This window comes from Octopus sinensis, linkage group LG6, assembly GCF_006345805.1.
Source record: "Octopus sinensis linkage group LG6, ASM634580v1, whole genome shotgun sequence".
NCBI classification, from domain to species: Eukaryota; Metazoa; Mollusca; class Cephalopoda; order Octopoda; family Octopodidae; genus Octopus; species Octopus sinensis.
Genome location: NC_043002.1, coordinates 116,636,627 through 116,649,126, shown reverse-complemented (window position 1 = coordinate 116,649,126; position 12,500 = coordinate 116,636,627).

Genomic DNA, 12,500 nt, shown 5'->3' with positions numbered 1-12,500 from the left:
TAGAACAAAAATACGCCCTTAAACTAATAAAAAATGGAATCTCAAGAGCAATGAAACTAGACATCACACAACTCAGGACCCCCAAAACAAAAAACAAAGAAAACATTATCCCTTTCATAAACACACACAACCCTAAAGTTACCAACATGTTTCAAATCATACGTTCAAACCTACCAATAGTCTTACAAAGTCCCAAAATGGAAAACATACTAAACAAATATTGCATAAAAAACAGTAGACGACAAGACAAAAACTTGAAGAAGCAACTAACAAGAGCGAAATTCTCATCAGAAACTAAAACTGAATTCTTTGTAAAAGAGTGCGGAGATGGTACCTACAAATACATAGAGGGAGACAAAGAAATGAAATTTAAAAGTGGTCACATATTTAAAATAAATGCAGATATGAACTGCAAGACGCAGAACGTAATATACTGCATAACCTGCCCCACGTGCAAGGAGGATTACATAGGTGAGACTGGAAATTCTTTATGCCAAGGAGACAGGATTCACCGACAACATATCCGACAGGAGAAACTGCGCAAGATACCACTGAGTAAACACCTGGATACATGTGGAGAAGGAAAATTTAAGATCTTTCCCTTCTACAAATGTCCAAAGAATGACACCTCCTTCAGGAGGAAAATGGAAAAATGCTTCATAACTAAGTTCTCCCCCAAATTGAATGGCTGAAAATATCTCTATAATAAGCTGTACTAGATGAAGGACCAAATTTGTAAAGTAAATTGTATTAAACACACTCTCTCTCTCTCTCTCTCTCTCTCTCTCTCTCTCTCTCTCTCTCTCACACACACACACACACACACACACACACACACACACAGTTCTTCACATGTTTTGATTTTTGAAAATGCAACATTGAACAAATAATATTTTACTTTAATTTGTAGAACCAGTTACTTCTGTATGATAAAACTTAATATTTATTTAGCTGTCAATCAGTGAGATATTAGACTAAATCAATTGAAAATCAGACAACAGACTCAGTGGTTGTCAGTTTGCATTCTGTCATCTGTAACTTCAACACAAGAAAGTCTCTTTTTCAATTATGGACCTTATGAAATTTTGCTCATCATACATTGAAGGACAAATCTTTCAATTTATAATTTAACAAACATAGTGTAGCATTTAGTACAATGTATATTACTCTACATTCTTGTTGATCACCAAAGCAAATTGACTTTTAAAATGTGAATAAAACAAACCTGTTTTTGTAATCCAGATTTTCCATCCCATGTAAGCACAGGAATCAAACATTGGATTGAAAGAACTGCATAGTTTTATAAATATCAACATTTGTAGGATTTTCGACATTAGTTTCATATTCATGGAAGTGAAACAATCAGGGCTGCGAAGTTTTTTTCTTTTATTTTCATCGGTTATTTCACTCCAACAGCCTCTTTGCTCAACATCATTTTTGTATCAGGCATTTTTTTTTTCGTTTTTCTCACTTGCAATTAAAATGTGTGTTGTTTTTTTTTATTCCTAATAAAATAAGCAATGTTTGTATTTTCAGGTTTTTTTTGTTTGTTTTGTTCTCTTACGAAGTATAACATGAGAATCAACAAAATCTCACAGATAAACAGTACTAGAAAGATATAATAAACTGAAAATAATTTACATAAGAACAATAACAAACATGTAATACATTTCCAAGTAATCAGAAAAATATTGTTTCTTCAAAATGGAGACTCCTAAGATCGATGTAAATCCCAGGCAGTTTCAAAAATATGAAACTAACGCAACAAAAAAGTAACACAATTCAGCTCTTAAACGGATTTACATAACATTAAATTCAGGGTGTTCACAAAAGTGAAACTCAGAGATCTTGTATGTTCTCGTATGTATGTTTGTATATATGTATATATGCAGACAGATAGAAGATCGATAGATAAATAAAGATATATTCACATATACGTACTCTGTGTGTGTATGCTGATGTGTGTGTAATACATACATACATTTATATATCCATATATATATATCGAAACGCGGAGTAGACGAAAGAGGGACAACTGAAGAAGGGAAATATTCCTTGTGTTGTATGTCTTGTACTCTGTTTTTTCGTTGTTTGAAAAATAGTTCGTTTCCATGCTTTTGTTTTTATGTTCTCGTTTCTCATTGTGTTCAACGTTTTTTTTTATATTCCTGTACCCATATATGCATGTATATATACATATAGATGTAAGTGTATATATGTATGTATATACGCATATATTTATATATTATTTATATTATACTATATATATATATATATATATATATATATATATATTTGTGTATGCATGTACACACACACACACACACACATATATATATATATATATATATATATATTATATATATATATATATACACACACACGTGTGTTTGTTTGTGTGTGTGTGTGTGTGAGTGTGTTTCAGTTTTGACTTACACTGTGCTGTGCATAAAATAAATATTCATTTAATGAATGGTGAGCTGTCAGAAGCATACTAATGCAAATTAGGCAAGCGCTTAACGTCTTGCCTACGTTATGACTGCTTTACACAGCAGCTCACTAATGCCATTGATTGAGGAAGGAAGCCAGACACGTCGTCGTTAAGGCGTGGTCAGCAAATCACGAAACGTTCGTCAGATGATTCCGGCCCTCTTTTTGTGCACAGAAAGAATGTGCTTTCAGCTTTGTTCCAGCTTTCTCTGCATCATGCATTGTATAAGGTGAAATTATTGTGAATGGTATTGTTTGGGATCTTGCACATTAACCCTTACACGACCACCGATGACAAATGCCAGCATTCTCGCTTACACTTTGGCTAAAATTCTAATTTCTATGTTTAACAGCATTCTTAACCAAAACTGCCTGCGATATCGCCTTTACTGGAAACTATTTTTAGTAGTTCAAGAACTCTCCCATTCTAGTGTCTACTGCGCAAGACGTCTATCGAGAGGTCACTAAACAGGTATGGTATGATCAGGTAGAATTCAAAGGGTAGACCGTCCAAACTAAGCTATTAAAACCTTGTACAGTAGTTCTTTATTTCCTGTATTTCAGCAATCGTTCTCTACTTTTCACAGAACTTCGCTTCTTTTTCCGAGACATGTGGAACTCAGTCGGTTTAGGAGCCAAAGACCACTACTTTTTCCGCCCCGTTACCAGCCCCTTACAGTCAGGTGAAATGCCGCTGGAAAGCTACACATGTGTGCTCGGAATCGAGTAACATGTGTTCGTTTCCGTCTGTCAAAGTCCTGATTGTGACATTGCCGTATTGCGCCTCTGTCACTAAACCTCATCGGACGACTCTTGTTCCCTCATGTTTAAGCTGATGATGCAGCCTTCATGTTTCTTACAGAAGAAATAGTCAAGGGTCATTCTCACCGCTAGTACATCGGTCGAGATGCCTTTAATAATCACTTGTTTCTAGATTCCCCATCCAATCTATTTCTATCTATCATTAGGTCTTTCCTAAACGTTATTGATTCAGTTCTAATCGTCCTCTTCACGGTGACCCACCACTGGATTTTGACGATTATTCCTGTTAACTAATTCGCTAATCTGTCTTACTGGAGACAAGCGCAACAACACATCGATATTGGTCACAAATAAACAATTCTTCGCTAGTACTACGGGACCTTTTGGGACAACAGTTGTGCAAAGTAACAGTGGTCTAACGTTGCATCTTGGAAATATTAACCCAAACCGAAATGGAAAAGTGTTTGAGGGAAATTTGGCGTGAGATTAAATTTGTTAAAGTAACAGCTAATATAGGAGTGTTGTGATTATATTCCTCTCTGAAGTACACACATACACACGCGCACGCGCACACACACACAAGACCCACAAGGACTCAGTGTTTGCGCGTCGTTAAGAGCACATTCAATTTCTTATCACCGGACCCGTCTATAAATCCTAAGTCGACCGAGCAGATCCTTAATTTTTAGGCCACAAAGTTGACACCCTACACTATACATGCTAGCCTAACAAATACCCTTTCTTGATACGATCTGGATGGCCCGCTCTAGTTGTTCCAATCCACACTGGCACTCTAGTCAGTACTTGTCAAGCAGTTGGAAACCTCTGCTCTGTGAGAGTTTGCAATCATTTTACTTTTGTGTTATCCCCCGCACAGTTCCTCTGCTTATCTAAAACATAGTTCCAATACCCCAACTAGTAGTAGTTATCGTGACATCTCCAGGAATGCTTCTATACTTTTGAACAAATTTGCCCGTCATGTCTCTGTCAGAACATAAGTGAACACTGATTTAAATGCAACACCTTCGCTGCCTTTCGCATTCCAAGATCAACTGCTTAGTAACTGATTCTAGGGAAATTCTCTATACTTTGAGATCTAAAGATTTCTGGAATAGAACCGCTATCCTGTCATCCGATTCCGACAGGCCACGAATTGAGAATATCTCATTGTAAACGAAAATGGATGCGAATTCATACGCGCCAGAGATCTTGGTCTCGCTGATGGTTTCCACTCTGTGTCAAGCAACATGAGGTAGTTGGACAAGTAAACTTGCTTCCAAGCTGAGCTCAGGCAGTACACATTTATACACCCATCTCTAAGAACAGCTAAGTTTGTGATGAAGAAAAAAAAGAAATGGAAGAGATCTCACACCTTTGTCCTCAAGAAGGTCGCTTGATTCAGCCTCGTCTTTGGTTGTCAAACCTTAAAAGACCTTCGCAATGAATTACTATTAGTCATTTGTCTAAAACGTCCAACGCCAAATAGAAAGTTTCCTTTTAGTTATCTGTCTGGGGATCTGCCTGACTTTCTTTGCATTACGGCCTTTGGTGGATGCAATTGCCACAGAGAACGAAGTTGGTATACTTGTCCCCACGGAAAACATTGAAGTAATCAAAGAACTTAATAAAATGCAGAAATACAATCACCTATGTAGGGTGATTGCCACAATGTGGCAGCAGAAAACTACTACGGCAGCTGCTATCATAGAGGCACTAGCGGTAATAAGAAACTGAGAAATTCATTCTCCACAAGAAAATACATACAGTTCTATATTTAAGAGACGAGGAATTATGTGCATTATTTACATTATTTACATTATTTACATTCAGCGGATATTTGTCCTCATCTTGTTTGTTGTTAACACAAAGTTTCGGCTGATATAATCTCCAGCCTTCTTCAGATCTCTTGGATTTTTTTTTACCTTAGGAATGAGAACCCATGTTTGAAATTTCCCCAAGACACCTGAAGAAGACTGGAGGTTATATCAGCCGAAGCCTTGTGTTAACAACAAACAAGATGAGGACAAATATCCGCTGAATGTAAGTAATGTAAATAATGTTTAAAGGAAAAACAAAAAATAACCCTAATGGATACTACACACATTTTATGTAGAGCATTCTCACAGTAAATTTCATAAATCTATAGAATCTTTCTAATGAGCACTCACGTGCACAATTTTTATAATTTTTATTATCTTTATTTGTTTTTTATAATTCCATTTATCTTAATCCAGTCCTAGCGCTACTCTGCATTATACAATCACCAAATGCATTAAGAACATCACATCCATTATGTACCTCAGGTATCTGGAAGGCGCCCGATGGATAATGTGTAAATACAGTAGATATCAGGAAAAGAACATTTTATAATAATAATAATAATAAACAAGCCACAGCACATACCTATGGCACACAGAGCTGCGCTCGGTAGTGCAGTAACAGCACGTGATAAAAATAAGAATACTGAATAATGATAATAATGATAATAATGATGATGATGATGATGATGATGATAATAATAGTGATGATAATAATAATAATAATAATGATAATAATAATACTAATAATAATAATGATAATAATAATAATAATAATAATGATGATGATGAGGATAATGATGATGATGATGATGATGATGATAATAATAATAATAATAATAATAATAATAATAATAATAATAATAATAATAATAATGATAATAATAATAATGATAATAATAATAATGATAATGATAACCAAGACAAAACAATGTACATGATAACACTTCCAATCAGTTAAGATAACACTTCTGATCTTAACTGATTGGAAGTGTTATCATGTACATTGTTTTGTCTTGGTATCAAGATGGGCTACAGCAAATATTCTGCTCAATACCACAGATTTGCTTGTCAGTTGTTTGACCATAACCAGTTGAGCATGTCTCTTAGTGGCTGACGATATGTGCATCTCTGATCACGAGCAGAAGTAGTGGGGGAACATCATAGCCATGTGTTGAGAGGGATTCTTTGGGGTTTGCATAGTTCACCTCTGGAAACATGGGTGGTTCTTTCAACATCCTTAAACAACCCTTATTCAGGGACCGTTTGAGCGGGATGGGCTACTCAACCTGAAGAAAATTCTAACTGGGCCCCACCTGCAAGGTCATGTGCTGTTTATCTTGATATGAGATCACCATGTCGCGCACATATGGTTGTGATGCATGTGCCTGGTGTACCTTTATCAGACAGGTAGTCATGATGGGTATACTGGGCTTCGTATATTTTACCCCAGTGTCACTTTGATGGCATGAACTGCTCTCTCACTCAATAATAATAATAATAATAATAATAATAATAATAATAATAATAATAATAATAATAATAATAATAATATAATAATAATAATAATAACAAAAACACCAGGACTTACAAACACATATAACATACAGAAAATTGCACTACTAGGCACTGCACACATCCTACGCAGAACACTTTCCATACAATAACCATCAGAGCATCACAACAAATCACAACACATACCCAAGGCACACAGAGCTGCGCTCGGTAGTGAAGTGAAAGCACGCTATAAAAATAAAACTACTGAATAATAATAATAATAATAATAATAATAATAATAATAATAATAATAATAATAATAACAATAACAATAACAATAACAATAACAATAATAATAATAATAATAATAATAATAATAATAATAATAATAATAATAATAATATAATAATGAAGCAAATGAAATAAAAGAATTAGACCAAAGCCAAACTTACAAATACTTAGGAATCCATGAACTAGATAAGACACAACACACACAAATGAAAGAGAAAATAAAAAAAGAATATTATAGACGAGTTAGATCAATACTAAACACAGAGCTCAATGCTAAAAACAAGATAATAGGTATCAACACTTTAGCTGTCCCAGTTATAAGTTACAGCTACAATATCCTTAACTGGACACGAAATGAACTGACCAAAATAGACAGGAAAACAAGAAAAATAATGACAGGATCTAGGATGCATCACCCAAAATCTGACATAGAAAGACTATATATACAACGTATAGAAGGTGGTAGAGGCCTTATACAGCTGGAAAACTACTATAAAATAACCACCATAGGACTGCAAAAATATCTACTTCAGAAGGAAGGAAAACTGATCCAGATAGCGGCAAAACACGAGCAAAACAAAAAACTGTTCTCAGTATTTAAGGAAGCTGACAAATACAAACAAGAAATCATACCACCTAATAAACATGAAGAAGAAGAAGAAGAAGATGAAGAAACAACAAAAGCTATAAAAAAAATGAAATCCAAACTAAAAATAGAACAGCAACGAACCATGATAAAACGATGGCAAGAAAAGCCCCTTCATGGTAAATACTGGACTAAACTAAACGCAAAAGAATAGACAAAGAAAAATCCCAGCAATGGTTGAGAAGCTCAGGACTCAAAGCAGAAACAGAGGGATTTTTAATTGCAGCACAAGACCAAAGCCTCCCCACCAGAGAATTACCAAAAACATGTAATGAAAAGAAATATTACAAGTAACTGCAGAATATGTGGAGATGGACAAGAAACAATAAATCATATTATCTCTAGCTGCCCAGTCCTGGCTAAGAAGGAATATATTCACAGACATGACAGAGTTGGAACTTACATACATTGGAAGCTATGCCAACATTATGGAATAACAACAGAAAAAAGATGGTATAGGCACACACCAGAAAAGGTCACAGAAAACGAGAAAGCAACCATACTCTGGGATATGCCGATACACACAGATAGAGAAATTAAGGCCAACAGACCAGATATAGTTGTCAGAGACCATGAAGAAAAAAAATGCTTTCTAATTGATGTATCAGTACCGGCAGATGACAACGTGTCTCTAAAAGAAATGGAGAAACTCTCAAAATACAAAGACCTGGAAATAGAGGTAACTAGAATGTGGAATCTGAAAACAGAAACAATTCCTATCATAGTAGGTGCATTAGGCATGATAAAAAAATATTCAGACAAATACATAACAAAAACACCAGGACTTACAAACACATATAACATACAGAAAATTGCACTACTAGGCACTGCACATATCCTACGCAGAACACTTTCCATACAATAACCATCAGAGCATCACAACAAATCACAGCACATACCCAAGGCACACAGAGCTGCGCTCGGTAGTGAAGTGAAAGCACGCTATAAAAATAAAAATAAAACTACTGAATAATAATAATAATAATAATAATAATAATAATAATAATAATAATAATAACGTGTCGTGTATGCAAGCAACAAAATGAAACCATTGACCATGTGGTCTCCAAGTGCAGTCTTCTAGCGCCTACAGAGTATCTCAACAGGCACGATAGAGCTGCACAATATATCCGTGTCGTGTATGCAAGCAACAAAATTTAACCATTGACCATGTGGTCTCCAAGTGCAGTCTTCTAGCGCCTACAGAGTATCTCAACAGGCACGATAGAGCTGCACAATATATTCACTGGGTAATCTGTAAAAACCTGGATTTGCCCCATGAAAAAAACTGGTGGGAACACAAACCACCCCCAGTGCTTGAAAATGACTACATCACACTCCTCTGGAACTTCACCATTCAAACTGACAGGAAGATAGATGCAAATAGGCCAGACATCATATTGAAAGACTTCAAACAAAGAACATGCCTCCTCATTGATATGACTGTCCCAATCGATATAAACGTATCTGTCAGGACCTACCAAAAACTGAGCAAATAGAAATCAGCAAAATGTGGAAGCTGAAGACTAAAACAATACCTGTTGTCATAGGTGCCCTGGGAATGATAGCAAAAGGGGCTGATAGCTACCTAACTCAGATACCAGGAAACCCAAAAATGGCAGAAGTTCAAAAGATAGTGCTCATGGGAAATGCTCATATCCTACGAAAAATACTCTCTATGTAACCTCAAGGTTTAAAACAACCATAATTTTCGGTTAAAAAAAAAAAAAAAACTTTTTTTTTTTTTTAGACATTCATTAGTACAACATCCCCACCCCCCAAATATATGGCACACTAGGCATAACAACAACATGAACTTCCAACCCTGTTGTCTCTTGAGGTCTCTGGGTGAGACTTGGAGCCAACTTGTACAAATATAAAGCAAAAGTCAAACATAGAATAATAATAATAATAATAATAATAATAATAATAATAATAATAATAATAATAATAATAATAATAATAATAATAATAATAACAATAATAATAATAATAATAATAATAATAATAATAATAATAATAATAATAATAATAATAATAATAATAATAAATGCCCTGATGCAGTACCAGGCAGTGGTTCTCATGGCTTCTGATTGGAAGTGTCATCATCTACATTGTTTTGTCTTGGTATAAAAGATGGGCTACAGCAAATATTCTACTCAATACCACAGATTTGCTTGTCAGTTGTTTGCCCTTAACCAGTTGATCATGTCCCTTAGTGGCTGACGATATGTGCATCTCTGATCACGAGCAGAAGTAGTGGGGGAACATCATAGCCATGTGTTGAGAGGGATTCTTTGGGGTTTGAATAATTCACCTCTGCAAACATGGGTGTTTCGTTCAACATCCTTAAACAACCCTTATTCAGGGACCTTTTGAGCGGGATGGGCTACTCGACCAGAAGAAAATTCTAACTGGGCCCCACCTGCAAGGTCATGTGCTGTTTATCTTGATATGAGATCATCATGTCGCGCACATATGGTTGTGATGCATGTGCCTGGTGTACCCTTATCAGACGGGTAGTCATGATGGGTATACTGGGCTTCGTATATTTTACCCCAGTGTCACTTTGATGGCATGCACTACTCTCTCACTCAATAATAATACTAATAATAATAATAATAATAATAATAATAATAATAATAATAATAATAATAATAATAATAATGATAATAATAATGATAATAATGATAATAATAATAATAATAATAATAATAATAATAATAATAATATAATAATAATAATAATAATAATAATAATAATAATAATAATAATAATAATAATAATAAAAGTAATAACAATAATAAGTTCAAAAAATGCAGGTTATATGTAAATCATTGAATCATGATATTTATGCCATTAGTTACAAAACACGCGTACGTAAAAAGACGCACGATCATGCATATTTACACACGCTTCCAAATACGCGCGTGACCGGGCACAGGCCTGCACACGTCAGGCACACAGGTTAACATCTTTGCCCATATGCACACTGACGTTCAGGGGTACACACATGCCCATGCTCATGCACACAAACAAATATGCGTATAGGTACATACACAAAAGAGGGAGCAACGGAGGAAAGAATGGGGACTGTGAATGTACGTGCACACGCATACGCATATACACTTACACGCAGACAAGCACACATGGACATAGAGGCAAAGGTTTTTATATCCATCGACTCCTACAGCTGTTTGCCGTTATCTGACCGTTGAGTCTACAGGGTAATAGAGATGTTCCCTTTGCGACAAAGGACTGTGAAATAGTTGAAGGCAATGGAGGCACAAGTTTGGTCACAAATGGTCTTGTAATATACACAAAGACTTGCAGCCATGGTGCTTGGGTTATCCCATCCCTGTATGCTGATCTCAGGCATGGACTCTGTTTTGACGACACATCAGATTGTAAGATTTTGCTGAAAGTATCTGAGTATCTTTTGCACTTGACACTGGCTGCTGCGTCTACTGTAAACAATTGGCTATATCAGTTGTGTGTATGGCAGGTTGAGATAGGAGTGATCTAGAGTATGAGGAAATGGAGTAGTGGAAGAGCTGGGTCGTTGGGTGTTGAGTATAGGAGGTATAGCCGGGGTTGAGCGAGTAGAGTAAAAAATAAATCGGGTGAGGTTAAGATGTTGCTAAGGGTAGTGGTAGAGCGGAATAGGATGTCGACTTTACTCTTTTTAATGTGAGAAAGTTGACATACCGAGTGTTGAGGAGTAGAATGAAGACAGGAATAAATTTGGACGAAAGGTCGATTGCAAAGAGAATAGCAGAGAAGGTGGGTCTGAGAGAGTTGGTGATCTATGCTGCGGATACGGGAGAAAGTAGAATGAATGGTAGCTTGGAGAAGACAAGAAGAATGAATGAGAATAAATCAATAATAGGAAAGAAGTATGAAGATGTGTGTAAATTAAGGCAAAAGCTACAATTGATGAGTGCTAGTGGACGCAACGGCTTAGAAGTCAAATGAGGCTTGATTTTGAAAAGAATTCGTGAGAAGATAGTGATATGTACTTCATCTCTATCTGGAAGTGAAGACTTTTGAGTAACGCATGAAGGTGTGGCATGTTGTTCATATAGAGAACACAGATTAGAGTAGGAAAGAAGTGAATATAGAAAGGAGCTGAATTGAATAAGGAAATATATGATGAAAGGTGTTAGAAGAGCTGGGGAAAGTAGTGACAATTTATAATCAAAGGCAAATATCCAATTTAATTTAAAATCGTAGTGAAATTTTATTTTCATAGGTGTAGGTAACGGTGAGCAAATGTGTAAGGAACTCCAATAATTAAGGTACTCCAATGATTGAGTGAGGTGGCTAGGCAAACATGGAAAGTTTGCCAGAGCAAGTGATGAATATGTGATGAAGAACAAAAAGCAACAAGACGGATACTTTTACTATCAAAATTATTAGCTTGACACTGGGAGAAATGGAAGTTCATTGTTATGACGTTTCACTCATAAACCTTTTTTCAGAACAGTATAAGGTTTAAAGAGGGAAGACAAGTCAAAGGGAACTTGAAAAAGTAAAAGTAAAGAAACGAAGTACAATCCCAATGAAAAACAAATTCCAGAGTTGATCGACAGTCTCAGAAAGAAATGCAGATGAAGAAACCAGATTATATAGAAGATGCAGTGACGGGGCCCTTGAGCGGGAGGGGTTGATGAGAAAGAGAGAGGTTCTGCAACGGGGCCAGAAACAGAGGAGCATCTATTCGTGACGGTACATGTATATAAAATACTGTCAAGCAGTATTTAAACATTATCTAAACTGATCACAACGCTTTTATTGTGAAGTAATGATTTGTTGAATGACAAGGACTGTCATCATATCTTTCACATGAAAATAATTTTCTTAGGAATATTCACTGAGGGGAAAAAGTGAGAATTGATCCCGTATTTGCAAAAGGTTAGACAAAAGATAAACACGTACGCACGAACTTATGTGTGTGTGTGTGTGCGTGTGTGCGTGTGTGTGTGTGTGTGTGTATG